Below are 16539 nucleotides of genomic sequence, written 5' to 3'. Positions count from 1 at the left end.
ATACATCCACCATATGATACATAAATTCTACTTCTATGTATCTAGCCAAAGAATATAAATGCACTTGTCTAAGCACTTATTGCTTTTGCTTCAGATCTTTTGTTTTAATGATGTTGATCAAAATGAAGCAAATGCATGAAGATGTATTTGCCCAACAAGCAAATACTGGTTCTTGAGTTTTAAGCCTTAAGTCATAAAAACAAATCTTAAGCCTTATCAGAAGCAATATTTGTGCTGTTTGATTCTGAATTTTGTAAAAAATTAAAAAGGAACATCCGAACAAAGTTTAGCAGTACAATAGGTGAGCACGTTTCTTGCTTGCTCCAAGCCAGCATAGCACCATGCCCAATTCAATTCATTTTGAATAGCTCCATTTGGAAATGGAAAGGATGGGCAGAAAAGCCTCAGACTATCAATTAAAATTCTCTTTTGCTGGGAAACCTGGGAGATAATGAATAGCACTGTCTCCAAGGGGATAACAATGGCAAGATGCATACACAAAGAATTTTGAAAAATTGTTTATGAGTAATGAATTCACAAGGTTGTGTCATTTAAGGTTTCTAGATTGTTTTTGTTTTTGTTTTTTGGGGTGGGGGCACACCGGCTGTGCTCAGAGCTAACTTCTGGGTCTGTGTTCATATATCACCCTTGGCAGTACATGGAAGATTGTATGTGGTGTCATGGGTAAAACCGTGGTTTGTTCTAATATTCTAAGAAGATTAGGGCAAAGCATATATTTTAACCCCTATACCACTTCTCTGACCCAGTTCAAAACATATTTAACTGAAATATTAAAATTCAGAAAGGCAGAAGAACAATAGGATGTCTTGAAACTAGCAACTACAGGAATGAGCCACTTCCTTTGGGGTCAGGGAGACAGAAGTAAAATGTGGGAACCATTAAAATTAGAATTTTGAGTTGAGTGCCCCACATAGACCTCATCAAATAGAATATTCCTTCACTGAAGCAGGAATCTGATTTTGGAGGGGAAGTCTCACAGCACAAGGGTTCATACTTAAAGGTGTCCAATCCAGATGTTATTGTTCCTAAAGGTCATGATGAGACCTCAATCTCCAAAGACTGAAGAATTTGAAAGCTACATTCAATTACTTCTATCAATCAATGAAGTGCCAGGGTCAGTTTGAAGAAATGAGACTGTTGTGATAGAGACAAAACTTCCGGTTGATGTAAGAAGGACCTCTAGCTTTGCTATGCTTTCTAGTGCCTGCTTACAATCTTGCGAGGTGAGAGTTAATATTACAAAGGAGAACCTGAAGGGGGGATATGAACCTCAAATACAGTAGCTGAATGAATAACTGGTGCAATTTAACATTCAACATCTCTTCACACTTTTTCTACATACTTTTATTCAGTAACAAAAATAACTCCTAATTTCTACTTAATTTGATGAAGCAATTCTTTAGGCAAATAAAGTCATGCTTATCTTCTCCCAAAAATATAGAGATACAACATCAAAAGATTCAATAATCGCCAGCAAAATTTGCTTAAGATTAGAGCAAAAAGGAAAATAATGGAAATAATGGCCATATACCCATGATTTATAGTTTTACTCCTATATTATACATCTCATATTTACTGTCCTCAGTCAGGGCATCAAATCGTCAAGATTCTCTACCACAAATGAACTAAACTTTCATTTCTAAAATATTCTAAATATCTGATTATCTTTCCAGATTAAATTAAATTTTGTTCTTTAATAGGAAATACCAAAAAACTCCAAGTGAATTCCTGGGTTCTATACATATTCTTCTGATATAGTATAGGTCCATATACCTAAGTATGATGGTCATTTTAAAATAAAACACTTTATGATTCATTATTAGTGATTGTTTGGTTTATATTCCTATTTTATACACATCCATATACCTAGGACTGGGTAAGCATTTATTGGATGGAAGGGCTTGTGAGTTTACAAAGTTTAAGAAGCCCTGGTCCAAATGTCTGCATCTACCAAGGTGATGATACTAAGAAGTAAGGCCTTTGGGAGGTAATGAGCGCACAAGTATGGAACCCTCACAAACAAAAGATAAAAGCACCATTGTTGTGTCATCCTGGGGAACTAGCCATACACTATAAAGCAGGCTCAGATTTGTTTCTTCTCAGTCATGAGTTCCTAAGAAATTCTCCATGAATCCATAGGCATGAAAGAATGACACAATCCAACAGCAAGTAGCATTGAAGGAATTTGTTGTATGTGCTCACGTAACTTCTGGGGGCCTTTTGGACTAGCTACTTATCACGTCCATCTGATAACTAACCACTATTTCATACTGAAATGGAAATTTTGGTGGTTCAGAGAACACTAGTTTTTGATGGAAACCTGACAACAGCTGACATCTGAGGTCCAATGTCTAGACCTTCAGTACCTACTAGAAAACTTGTATCTATTTCTTAAGAGAATGGGTATCTGTAAAACAAAGCCGAGATTTACGGAATCTCTAGAAATCTGCCTTTCATTGTCTTTGCAGTGTTTGCCAGTCTCCATAGTATATCCCTCTATTCCAGTGGCTTTTCCAGCATCCTCGGAACAGCTCCTTTATAAAACTTGAGTGGTTGCAATTCAGATTAACCTTCTCTTGATCCCCATTTAAAACTCACAATCCATGGGGATGGAGCCGGTTCTGTCCTCCCCACCCCAATGAGAACCCAAGGGGGTATGGTGCCGCCAGCAGGTCAATCTGTACCTGTGAGGCGAGTGCATCAGCTGCCTGATGGCGCCTTCAGACTTCCAGATACACCAAAATTGCTGCTATGCCTTTGGCCAGACCCCAAATACTTGGGGCAAAGTTTACCAAGAAAGTAAACAGCCAAAAGTTAGGTATGTGGGAAACACACCCACAAACTACCTCTGTCTCAGCTATATAATTGAAGGCATGGCCTCTCTGGTTCCTGATTGAACTGTTTAATGGCCATGATCCCAGAGACTCAGAAACAAATCTCGAAAACCAGCGGCTTTTGGCAGAAATGTGTCCGGTCCCTGCAGTAGATTACCGGTGCTGGGCCAATCGAGGTGGGAATAGGTTTCGTACCTTGGCCTGTTCCCCCTGGTGGCCCAGTGGCCACCATCCTCCAGAGGCCAGTGGACAGTTAGGTTTGGTGATGAGACATGCAGGGCCTCACAGAATGTGGGTAGAGTCTGTCCTGTCCTCCCCACCCCAACGAGACCCCAAGTCATCGCCCACAAATGGCCTCTCTGGCTCCTGATCAAGCTGTTTAATGGTCATGATCCCAGAGACTCAGAAACAAATCTCAAAACCCAGTGGCTTTTGGCAGAAATGTGTCTGGACCCCACAGTAGGTTACTGTCGCCGGGCCACCCCAGTGGGGAAAGGGTGTTGTCCCTCCATCTGCTTTCCCTTGGTGGCTTGGTGGCTGTCATCGTCCAGAGGCCATTGGACAGTCAGGTTTGGACCCGTGGTGACGAGACATGCAGGGCCTCACGGGATGGGGGTTCAGCTGGTCCTGTCCTCCCCACCCCAACGAGACCCCAAGTAATAGTCCACAAACAGCCTCTCTGGCTCCTGATCGAGCTGCTTAATGGCCATGATCCCAGAGACTCAGAAACAAATCTCAAAACCCAGTGGCTTTTGGCAGAAATGTGTCCGGACCCCACAGTAGGTTACTGTTGCCGGGCCACCCCAGGGGGGCAATGTGTGCTGTTCCTCTACCTGCTCCCCCTTGGTGGCTTGGTGGCCGCCATCCTCCAGATGCCATTGGACAGTCAGGTTTGGGCCCGCAGTGACGAGACATATTGGGCCGCACGGGATGGGGGTGGAGCTGGTCCTGTCCTCCCCACCCCAACGAGACACCAAGTAACAGTCCACGAACAGCCTCTCTGGCTCCTGATCAAGCTGCTTAATGGCCATGATCCCAGAGACTCAGAAACAAATCTCAAAATCCAGTGGCTTTTGGCAGAAATGCATCTGGACCCCACAGTAGGTTACTGTTGCTGGGCCACCTCTGTGGGGAAAGGGTGTTGTCCCTCTGTCTGCTTTCCCCTGGTGGCTCGGTGGCTGTCATCCTCCAGAGGCCATTGGACAGTCAGGTTTGGACCCGTGGTGACGAGACATGCAGGGCCTCATGGGATGGGGGTGGAGCTGGTCCTGTCCTCCCCACCCCAACGAGACCCCAAGTAATAGTCCACGAACAGCCTCTCTGGCTCCTGATCAAGCTGCTTAATGGCCATGATCTCAGAGACTCAGAAACAAATCTTAAAACCCAGTAGCTTTTGGCAGAAATGTGTCCGGACCCCACAGTAGGTTACTGTCGTCGGGCCACCCCAGGGGGGCAAAGTGTGCTGTTCCTCTGCCTGCTCCCCCTTGGTGGCTCGGTGGCCGTCATCCTCCAGATGCCATTGGACAGTCAGGCTTGGACCCGCAGTGACGAGACATATTGGGCCTCAAGGGATGGGGGTGGAGCTGGTCCTGTCCTCCCCACCCAATGAGACCACAAGTAATCGCCCACCAACAACCTCTCTGACCCCTGATCAATCTGCTTAATGAACATGATCCCAGAGACTCAGAAACAAATCTCAAAACCTAGCGGCTTTTGGCAGAAATGCATCCAGGCCACGCAGTAGGTTACTGTCACCAGGCCACCCCAGGGGGAAAGGGTGTTGTCCCGCCACCTGCTTCCCCCTGGCAGTTCGATGGCCGTCATCCTCCAGAGGCCATTGGACAGTCAGGTTTGGTCCCGCAGTGATGAGATGCGCAGGGTCTCATGGGATGGGGGTGGAGCCAGTCCTGTCCTCCCCACCCCAGTGAGACCCCACATCATCGCCTACAAACGGCCTTTCTGGTTCCTGATCAAGCTGCTTAATGGGCATGATCCCAGAGACTCAGGAGCAAATCTCAGAACCCAGCAGGTTTTGGCAGAAATCCCTTCAGATTTAAGTGTTAAAATTTCAGAATTTCAAAATCGCATGGCCACTACTGCAGCCACACAATATGGAAGATATGTTATATGTTATTCATAACCAGAAATAGAAAACAAATTGTCTACTGTTGCCTCTTCAGCAAATCTGAATGTTTGGGTAAAATCTCAAATAATAATGGTGAGTCTGGTGTCAAAATAGTAAATGTGATCAAAGTAGAGAGAGTAATGTGGAAATCATCTGCCCCACAGGTAGGGGGAGGGTGTGGGATGGGGGTATACTGGGGTTGTTGGGGGTGGAGAATGGGCACTGGTGAAGGTACGGGTGTTTCATTGTATGACTGAGACTTAGACCTAAAAGCTTTGTAATTGCTCTCATGGTGATTCAATAAATAAGATTATTAAAAAATGAAAAAGAAGTAAGGTGAAGTCCATGCACAATTCAATCAGCTAATCAGTGGCTGAATAAATAGCAGTACTCCTACATAAAAATAAATAAATAAAACTGACAATCTACGGCTTACTCAGTATAACAATGAGCCCACTGTCACTCAAATACGATATATCTTTTTATTGGCTGGTGACTCAAGGTCCTGCAAATTGACTTCAATTCCTAAAGTGGTACCTCAAACGACTGAGCTGGTGGGTCTCTGAATATTTGGGGACTCCATAACCTGTCTTTATCTCTCATCTACCTCACTTAGTCTACTAAGGAATATGCTAGGTTCTGCTCATCATAGACAATAAAAACAATGCTAACATAGCATATGTGATACTGTTGAGAATGTCAAGATAATCTCTGTGGGAGATTGATAAAATCAAGAAACATAATAGAGCCTTGAAGTAGGGCTGTGAAGGCAAATTATTTATTGACCATGCCAAAGCAAACAACATTTGTGATCCCTGCAAATTGATATGGAAGATATGATCTGGGTGAATAGCTATGCATTCAGTGCCAAGATTAATATTGATTTTTCTTTAACAGAAGTACCACACCTTGAGCAGCAGCTACATTGAAAGCCACCACTGATTAATTATGATATACTGTGGTCATTCTCCAAGGCCCATCCAAACAAACAAACAAGCAAAACAAATACAGATTTGTTTTCATCTTACATATCTTGGATATTGGCAGTAATCTCCAAAAATTGTCCCGAAATGCTGTACTGCTTTAGTTTCCACTCCCCCAGGGAGAGAAGTACCAAGCCTTTCTACTTGGTCCTTCCTAGTGCATATCTTTACTTCATGAGTCAGAGAACTGAAATAATGAATTCTCTAGTCTGCAAGTATGTCAACTCAAAGACACATTTAGTAACTTAGAAAATATACACTGCAGCCAGGGGACCTACTGATCCAGGGTGCTTAAATTTAGGCCAAAAACAGTAAGTAGATCATGAGACTACCCTAAGTCTTACTTTTATCATCACAAATTTTTGCTTCTACTGCTACTCATGAGCCGATCAATCAAAACACAATGATGAGTTCAGAAAGCATTTATTGGAAACAAGCCAGCAGATTGGAAGATGAGAAACTCCTGTCTTCAAAGGAATCTTCGTGTCTGAAGCATCACCAAAAGTAGTTGTTACATAGAAAGAATAAGGAAGTAAAGTTTTTATAAAGGGTAGGTTTCAAACCAGCTGCCACCAGGATGATCAATAAAATCTCTGCAGAACTGGTCACCTGAGGCACATTTCAACTTATCTGTAAACCTAAACGAAGGTTTCAGAGGGTGGTTAACCTGTCCTTCTCATAGGTTTTTGGGAAGACAACTTAAGAACAATGGTCAAAGTTTTATCTCTTTCACTCGTAGTAAAATACCCGCTAAGTTCCCTTAGTAGAAAACCTGCCAGAATAGGTTTGAACGTTTTTCTGACATCAATTCAGAGCTCAAAAATGGATTGGTTTTTGTAAAATCATTAACAAAATGTTGGTGAAATATTTCTGCCACTTTCTCCAAAACTGCTGAATGGTTCTGTGTTCTAGACTTTGTTAAAGCTTACAAAAGGAAGTACACTTCAGTGATCGTACATTTTCATAAGTAGAAAAGAAAATATTTTATATAATTTCAGGTTCTAATAAATTCAGCCAAAGGAATAAAAGTCATATGGCAGAGGTATAGCGGAATACTTGAGGGGAGGAGGCTGCATGCCAGATACAATAGTCTGCAAAGACAAATCTGAACCTGGGAAACTGAGATTAGAACTGAAGACTACAATAGAACCAGTCCTGACAAAATCTGAAATGAGTTTCAGGAAAGAAAGAACAAGTCACAGAAACCCACTGAGGAAATGTGTGGGGAGAGGGGAGCAGGTAGGAGCGAGGACAGGACCTGGGAGCAAAGCACCCTGAGTCAAAACAATGGGGCCAGGGTCTTGCTGGAGAAACCAACTCTGGCCAACATGCAGATTCTAATAAGGAATTGATAAGCTTAATCCCAGAATCATAAAATGTGCAGTTTCTAAAAACAACTTGGTGGTGCATGTGTAATAACAACCAGGGGGTTTAAGGGAAAACACAGAGCCAAATGGAGAACACTCCACCATTTTGTAAGCAACATTTGGGAGAGAAAATTAAAAGATATCTGGTTTTAAAACAATCAGCCAGTGGCCCCATATGTTAGGTGATGCTGTAGAGAAATTATATAATAACAATGGCACTTCACCTGAGAAGATTGCAGGTAGCTTGTTCACAGAACAGGGTGCTGGGGTGTGGGGTGGGGTTGGCGCACTTGTGTCCATTCAGCCACTGCACCTCGGGCTGTCAGAACACTTGCCTCCATGCATGAGGCTCTGGGTTCAAACCCGGGTCCCATCAGCCCTCAACACCACTCTGATTCCCCACGCTGCTATCCCTACCCCTCACTAGCAAAATAATAAGTTAATATTTTTCAAAGCACTTATTAAAATATAGATAGGCTAGTTTCACAAGTTGTTTCAGAAATTCTCCTTTGTCTCGTGACATTGCATGGAAACAGCCGCTGTTTTTTTTTGTTGTTGTTGTTTTTTAAACACTGGTACCAGTACCATCCAGGAAAACCTCTGTTGGCACCAAAGGCCGACTGCTCAAGATGTACCTAAGTGGAATGCTGATTGGGAGACGGCAGTTCAAGGAAGGCGTTTTGCCGGCTTATCTATCTCCCTGGAACCGAAAACTCTGGTCTGTTTTCAAGGCTTATTTAGATAGGCAAGAATTGAAAAACTTTTCTTTTTAACTTCAATAAAAATTTTCCTATTTCTGTTTTTTTTTAAACCCCTCCTCTACTCTCCCTTGTCTAGGAACTATGCAACTACACCGAAATGACCAGACAGTTTCAATGCTCTGGACCCACAGATACAAAGAATTAAAGTTCCCCTTCTCTTGTGATAATCTCCCCATATCAATTTAATTATTTTCCAGCTACAAACGGAAGGTAGACTGGAGTTCATTTCTTCCCAGCACCTCATAACCATTCCATGTACTGGAGAAATCTGGTCAGTCTCTAGTTTTCTACAAGTCACCGGTTTCTTCTCACCCACCCCACCCTGACCTCTTGCTTCTACTACTGCCTGGCGATTGTCTCCCCAACTGATAATAATAAATCTGGGAGCTAGAAATGTGGGAACCCTCACATAGGCCCCCAGTAAGTTGCCCAGAAACACTTCCATTTGAGCCTAAAAAAAGCATCAGTACTGATCCTTGGGGTTCTTGTGATTTTAAGAAGTCTTTCATAAGCCATAAGCATTCAGGAAAATAGGGGCTTAGAGAAAATTGAGGCTTGTTACTTAAAAGAATTGGAAATTACACAAAACATCTGCATCACAGTGAGGAGTAGACAGTGATGACAAAGCAGAGAACAGACAGAGTTAGAAGGATCGAGGTGCCATGGTCCTGGAATTCTGCTTTGACTGGGGTTGAGATGGGGGCTTATGGGTCAAGGCCTCACTCTGTATTAGTGACTTTAAATATAGAGCAGAATTTAAGAGCATGAAGGGAAAGAAATGAAAACACACACATATACTCATATACACACACTTGCACACAGGTCTCAAAGGACTAACTAAATCTTAGCTTAAATTGTGGACTGTGACCCCTTGTATGGTTCTGCACTTGAATAGGGGTATTGCAAGAAAAATCTTGACAATCTTTTGTCAGGGCCAGGGATACGGTACAGGGGTTAGGTAAACATCTTGTAGGGTAGGATCCAGGGTTAGTCTCCAGCACTCCACGACTCCCTCAGTGGCATAGCTGGGAGTGGCCTTGGTGACTGTTGGCACCAGAAGATCCCAAGACTCACATTCTCAGACCCCAATACTCAACCTTGTTGGCCAGAAACCACTGGAAATGGCTACATGGCTTAGCTTAGGGGACCACCTTACCACTCCCCAAACAATTGTCTTAATAGCAACATTTTTGTTTATGATTTATTATTAGTAAATATTTGATTTGTGTATCAATTTAATATACCTCTGTGCTCCTGAATCAGGGGAAATTTCTCAGGCAAAGATGAGTTGCCAGTGGCAAAAAAAGAAGCCCTGATTCAAATCAACTCTGATGTACAGAACAAAGGATTCTGAGTAAAGGTGAGCAAACTGTCCTAGGCAGAAGTAAGGAATGTGTGCACTTGTTAACTCTGTTCATTTCTACATGATTTACTCTCTTGACTTGTGAAACGCTAAGATCTGACACTGTTTCCTATTGCATCTATATTCTTAACATATTGGCTCAGAAACACAAAGCTCTGTTTTGCTTGAAATATTATCCTTCCCTCTCACAGCTTCTCAGCTGGCTGGAGACAGACAGCAGACACTTTAGTTCTATTCACTTTTTCTTGTGTTTCCTTTACTTCCTTTCCTACTTGAATCATCTACTTAAATTTGGTAGCTGGTCTAAGTAGTGTGAACCCTAAATTCCCTGCAACCAATCAAATGGCAATAACTAAATAATAATTCAATTTCATCAAAGTCAGAGATCCAGCTGACTAATATTGTATAAGGACTGATGAACTGTGTGGGAAAAGTACTTCCATAGTGTCCCATCCAGAGTTATATATCTTGGTGCTGTGTACAGAGAATTATTGTCACTTTTTTATTATTCTACTTAATAAATAGCTTTCATTGTTTTATAGTGAGTGATAGTACCTTGATGCATAACTATCTGAGAAGGAGATTCTTCTATTTCTGACAAGTAGAGTCCATTCATTCTTAAGGGGATAAGTATTGTGTGATCAAGAAAATTAGAATGAGTGGCAAATACATAGAAAGCTTATCATTTGTAGCATTCTTTAATTTTGATTTTGGGGCCATACCAAGCAGAGCTTAGGATCAAAAACAGTTTCTAGCTTGCAAAAGATGCGCAACGGCCCTTTGAACACTCTCCTAAGATCCCTTTTCAGCATTCATTTTTGTAGGTGTTTTGACCCATACCCAGCTGTTCTCAGCACCTTCTCCTGACTGCACTCAGGGATTTCTCCTTTCAGGGTTTTGGGAACCCTCTAGGGTCTCAGGGATCAAACCCAGGAGGGTGGGACAGGGGGTGCAGGCAAATTCCTTACCCACTCTCTCTCTCTCTCTCCCTGACCCCTTTTCAACATTCTTAACTCATTATTGAGTAAAAAACTCCTTACAGCATCCTACACAAATTATGATATAGTCTATAATAAAATCCCACACCTCTGTTGGAAAGGATATACTCAAACTTTACTTATTAACTTGAAAGTAATAGAAAGTGATTGAAAATTAGGTTATGAAGTATTTTGTGAATCACGATTCTCATTTTGCTGAAAAATGTATGCATATCCATATATTAAATTCAAGGACATTCTCTTTAAACATGTCACAAATATATTCATTACAGAGATCACTAGTGTTTTTATCTCTTCTGTAATCTCCATATTTTCTCATTTTTCTACTCTGAACAGTTATTCATTGTGTAATGATAATTTTTATTTTATTGGGGGAAAATGTTTTGCTACATCCTGCTGTGCTCAAGTCTTACTTCTGGTTCTATGCTCAGGGGTTGCTTCTGGCGAGTGGTGCCAGGAATCAATTAATAATTAATAATTACTGATTCTTTGAATTGGTAAACTACCAAATTAATAATATTTTCATATCCATAAACAGGTATGGATTAAAATTTGTAATTTATTTCTAGAGTCACCCTTAACTTAGTTGCATTTGTTTTAATTCAGTTGCCTAAAACATATTTAGGAAAAGAAGAAACACGTATAAATGTATAATATATTTTGTGAAACTTTCACATTAAAATTTTGGGAAATTCTTATTTCAAAAGGAGAGTTTTCTAAAGTTTTAACATTGGTTATTTTTTGTGACTGCTGGCAATGCTCAGGCCTTGTTCCTGACTTTGCATTCAGGTATCGGTCCTAGAAGATTCAGGGGATCAAATGGGGTGCTTGGGATCAAACCTGGGGAAGATGCCTGCAAGGCAAAGTACATTCTATACTATCACTCTGGTCCCAACATTGGTTAATTTGGGTTTTTTTAAAAATAATTTTTATATTGCATTTATTTTGCTTAATTCTCTTAATTTTCAAACTATGATGACACTCTTATAAAGGTTTAGTATGAGATTATAATTGTAATGTGCTATATATTAAATGAAAGAAAGAGCTACAATTTTTGGACAAAAACCAATTTTATCACCCACTCTGATGTTTTTCATAAGCAAAACAATAAAATGATAGTCACAGATTTGCATGTATAGAAAAACATTTCACCAACATTCTTGTTTAAAAACTCATTAAATATTTATTGACCAAGAATAAGATAAATCATTATAATAAAAAATCCCTAATATTCGAATATCACAAAAGAGTCCAAGCTGCAATTAAATTTCTAATTCAGAGAATGGTGTATTACATGTACTCTGCCCATGAGGAGGATTCTGCCCTCTAGGGGTACTGCTTGATCTGGCTCTCTTTTGTATATTAAATTATTTTTATTTGTAAGCAATATATTTACTTTTTTTTTAAATTTTTTTACAGTTGTAGATTTACAATTTTTTGTGCTTGGGTTTCAATTATACAATGATCAGATACCCATCCCTCCACCAGTGCCCGTTTTTCACCACCATGGATAATATCCCTCCCACCCCCATACCCCCATCCCCCCCTGCCTCTGTGGCAGGGCAATCCCCTGTGTTCTCTCTCTCCGTTTGGGTGTTGTGGTCTGCAAAAGAGGCATTGAGTGGCAAACATGTTCAGTCCATAGTCTACTTTCGACATGCATCTCCCCTCCTGGGAGGATCTTCCAAACATCCTTTATTTGGTGCTCCCTTCTCTATCTGAACTGCCCTTTCCTCTAGGATACCCGGCTGGCCTCTAAGTTATGGACTAATCCTCCTGGTGCTGATCTCAGCTATTCTTGGGTATTAATCTCATACTTTGTTACTTTATATCCCCCAGATGAATGCAATCTTTCTATGTCTATCCCTCTCTTTCTGACTCATTTCGCTTAGCATGATACTTTCCATATTGTACCACTTGTATGTAAATTTCATGACTTCAACTTTTCTAAGAGCTACATAGTACTCCATTGTGTAGATGTACCAAAGTTTCTTTAACCAGTCATCTGTTCTTGGGCATTCAGGTTTCTTCCAGTTTCTGGCTATTGTAAAGACTGCTGCAATGAACAAACAAGTGCAGATGTCACTTCGACTATACATTTTTGCCTCTCTGGGATATATTCCCAGGAGTGGTATTGCTGGGTCAAATGGGAGCTCAATTTCTAATTTTTTGAGAATCGACCATACTGTTGTCCAGAAGGGCTGAACCAGTGGACATTCCCACCAACAGTGAAGGAGTGTCCCTTTCTCGCCACATCCGCGCCAGCATCGGTTGCTTTTGTTCTTTTGAATGTGGGCCAGTCTCTGAGGTGTGAGATGGTATCTCATTGTGGTTTTGATCTGCAACTCCCTGATGATTAATGATGTAGAGCATTTTCTCATGTGCTTTTTTGCCAATCGGATTTCTTCTTTGAGAAAGTTTCTGTTCATTTCATTGCCCCATTTTTGGATGGGGTTGGATGTTTTCTTCTTGTGGAGTTTAACCAGTATTTTGTATATACTGGATATCAACCCCTTGTCAGATGTGTATTCGGCGAATATCCTTTCCCATTCTGTAGACTGTCTTTGTATTTTGGTCACTGTTTATTTGGAGGTGCAGAAGCTTCTTAGTTTAAGATAGTCCCATTTATCTATCTCTGTTTTCACTTGCTTGGCCAGTGGCGTGGCATCTTTGAAGATACCATTAGCTTCAATATCATGGAGGGTTTTGCCAACTTTATCTTCAATGTACCTTATGGTTTCTGGTCTGATGTTGAGGTCTTTAATCCATTTTGATCTTACTTTTGTACATGGTGTTAGGCAGAGTTCTGAGCCTATTTTTTGCATGTAGCCGTCCAATGATGCCAGCACAATTTAGTAAAGAGGCTTTCCTTACTCCACTTCACATTACTTGCACCTTTATCAAAGATTAGATGATCATATGATTGAGGGGAGATGTCAGTGTATTCAACCCTGTTCCATTGGTCTGCAGTTCTGCCTTTGTTCCAGTACCATGCTGTTTTAATTATTACTGCTTTGTAGTACAGTTTGAAGTTCGGGAGGTTGATTCCTCCCATTTTCTTTTTCCCAAGAATTGCTTTAGCTATTCGTGGGGGCTTATTGTTCCATAAAAATTTCAGGAGTGTTTGCTCCATTTCTTTGAAGAATGTCATGGGTATCCTTATAGGGATTGCATTGAATTTATACAATGCTTTCGGTAGTATTGCCATTTTGACAATGTTAAGTCTCCCGACCCATGAGCAGGGGATATCTTTCCATTTCCTCATGTCCTCTTTTATTTCCTGAAGTAGCGTTTTGTAGTTTTCTTTGTACAGGTCCTTTACTTCCTTAGTTAAGCTGATTCCTAGGTACTTGATTTTCTGGGGCACAATTGTGAACGGGATTGTTTTTTTCATGTTGCTTTCTTCTCTCTCACTGTTTGCATATAGGAAAGCCATGGACTTTTGGGTATTGATTTTATAACCTGCAACTTTACTATACGAGTCTATTGTTTCTAGGAGTTTTTTGGTGGAGGTTATTGGGTTCTCTAAGTAGAGTATCATATCATCTGCGAATAGTGAGAGCTTGATTTCTTCCTTTCCTACCTGAATGCCCTTAATATCTTTTTCTTGCCTAATCGCTATTGCAAGTACTTCCAGTACTATATTGAACAGCAGTGGAGAGAGTGGGCATCCCTGTCTCATCCCTGATCTTAGAGGGAAGGCTCTCAGTTTTTCCCCATTAAGGATGATGCTTGTTGTAGGCTTGTGGTAGATGGCTTTAATTATGTTGAGGAAGGTCCCCTCTATACCCATTTTGGCTAGGGTTTTCATCATAAAGGGGTGCTGGATCTTGTCAAATACTTTCTCTGCATCTATTGATATAATCATATGCTTTTTATCTTTTCTTTTGTTGATATGATGGATTATGTTGATTGATTTTCAAATGTTAAACCATCCTTGCATCCCTGGGATGAATCCTACTTGGTCATGGTGTATGATCTTTTTGATGAGTAGTTGGATTCTATTTGCTAGTAGTTTGTTGAGGATCTTGCATCTGTGTTCATCAGGGATATCGGCCTGTAATTCTCTTTCTTTGTGGTATCTCTGTCTGCTTTTGGTATCAGTGTGATATTTGCTTCGTAGAAACTGTTCGGAAGTGTTTTTAATATTTCAATTTCGTGAAAAGCTTAAAGAGCATTGGGAGTAAGTCCTCTTTAAAGATTTGGAAGAATTCACTAGTGAATCCATCCGAGCCAGGACTTCTGTGCTTGGGGAGACATTTTATTACCATTTCAATTTCCTTGATGGTGATAGGTCTGTTCAGGTATTCCAGGTCTTCTTGGTTCAGCCTTGGGAGTCTGTAGGAGTCTAGGAATTTATCCATTTCCTCGAGGTTTTGATGTTCCGTGGCATAAAGCTTTTCAAAGTACTCCCTGAGGATCCTCTGAATTTCTCTGGTTTCTGTTGTAATGACCCCCTTTTCATTTCTGATTCGGTTTATTAGGGTTTTCTCTCTCCCTTTCTTTGTGAGTTTTGCTAGAGGCTTATCGATCTTGTTAAATTTCTCAAAGAACCAGCTTTTGGTTTCATTGATCTTTCGGATTGTTTTTTGGGTTTCCATCTCGTTAATCTCTGCTCTGAGTTTTATTATTTCCTTTCTCCTGTTCGGGTTGTGCTCCTTTTTTTGGTCCTTCTCCAAGCTCTTAAGCTGTGAGGTTAGGTTACTTATGTGTGCTCGCTGCTCCTTCCTGAGGAATGCTTGTAGAGCTATAAACTTTCCTCTTAACAAAGCCTTTGCTGTGTCCCATAAGTTTTGGTAACTCGTGTTCTCATTTTCATTCGTTTCTAGGAATCTTTTGATTTTCTCTTTGATTTCCTGTCTAATCCACTCGTTGTTCAATAGTGCACTGTTTAATTTCCAGTTGTTTGATTTAGTTTTCTGGTTTTTTTTCCCCTTTATTTTATTTTATTTTTTTTCTAAGTTGTAGATTTACAATTTTTTGTGCTTTGGTTTCAATTATACAATGATCAGATACCCATCCCTCCACCAGTACCCATTTTCCACCACCATAGATAATATCCCTCCCACCCACATCCCCCCATCCCCCCTGTCTCTGTGACAGGGCAATCCCCTGTGTTCTCTCACTCCTTTTGGGTGTTGTGGTCTGCAAAATAGGCATTGAGTGGCAAACATGTTCAGTCCATAGTCTACTTTCGACATGCATCTCCCCTCCTGGGAGGATCCTCCAAACATCCTTTATTTGGTGCTCCCTTCTCTATCTGAAATGCCCTTTCCTCTAGGATACCCGGCTGGCTTCTAAGTTATGGAATAGTCCCCCTGGTGCTGATCTCAGCTATTCTTGGGTATTAATCTCATACTTTGTTACTTTATATCCCCCAGATGAATGCAATCTTTCTATGTCTATCCCTCTCTTTCTGACTCATTTCGCTTAGCATGATACTTTCCATATTGTACCACTTGTATGTAAAGTTCATGACTTCATCTTTTCTAAGAGCTACATAGTACTCCATTGTGTAGATGTACCAAAGTTTCTTTAACCAGTCATCTGTTCTTGGGCATTCAGGTTTCTTCCAGTTTCTGGCTATTGTAAAGAGTGCTGCAATGAACAAACAAGTGCAGATGTCACTTCGACTACACATTTTTGCCTCTCTGGGATATATTCCCAGGAGTGGTATTGCTGGGTCAAATGGGAGCTCAATTTCTAATTTTTTGAGAATCGTCCATACTGTTTTCCAGAAGGGCTGAACCAGTGGACATTCCCACCAACAGTGAAGGAGTGTCCCTTTCTCGCCACATCCGCGCCAGCATCGGTTGCTTTTGTTCTTTTGAATGTGGGCCAGTCTCTGAGGTGTGAGATGGTATCTCATTGTGGTTTTGATCTGCATCTCCCTGATGATTAATGATGTAGAGCATTTTCTCATGTGCTTTTTTGCCATTTGGATTTCTTCTTTGAGAAAGTTTCTGTTCATTTCTTTGCCCCATTTTTGGATGGGGTTGGATGTTTTCTTCTTGTGGAGTTTAACCAGTATTTTGTATATCCTGGATATCAACCCCTTGTCAGATGTGTATTCGGTGAATATCCTTT

This window comes from Sorex fumeus, unplaced genomic scaffold, assembly GCF_029834395.1.
Source record: "Sorex fumeus unplaced genomic scaffold, SorFum_2.1 ptg000033l, whole genome shotgun sequence".
Classification (NCBI taxonomy): domain Eukaryota; kingdom Metazoa; phylum Chordata; class Mammalia; order Eulipotyphla; family Soricidae; genus Sorex; species Sorex fumeus.
This window is presented reverse-complemented; position numbering follows the sequence as displayed.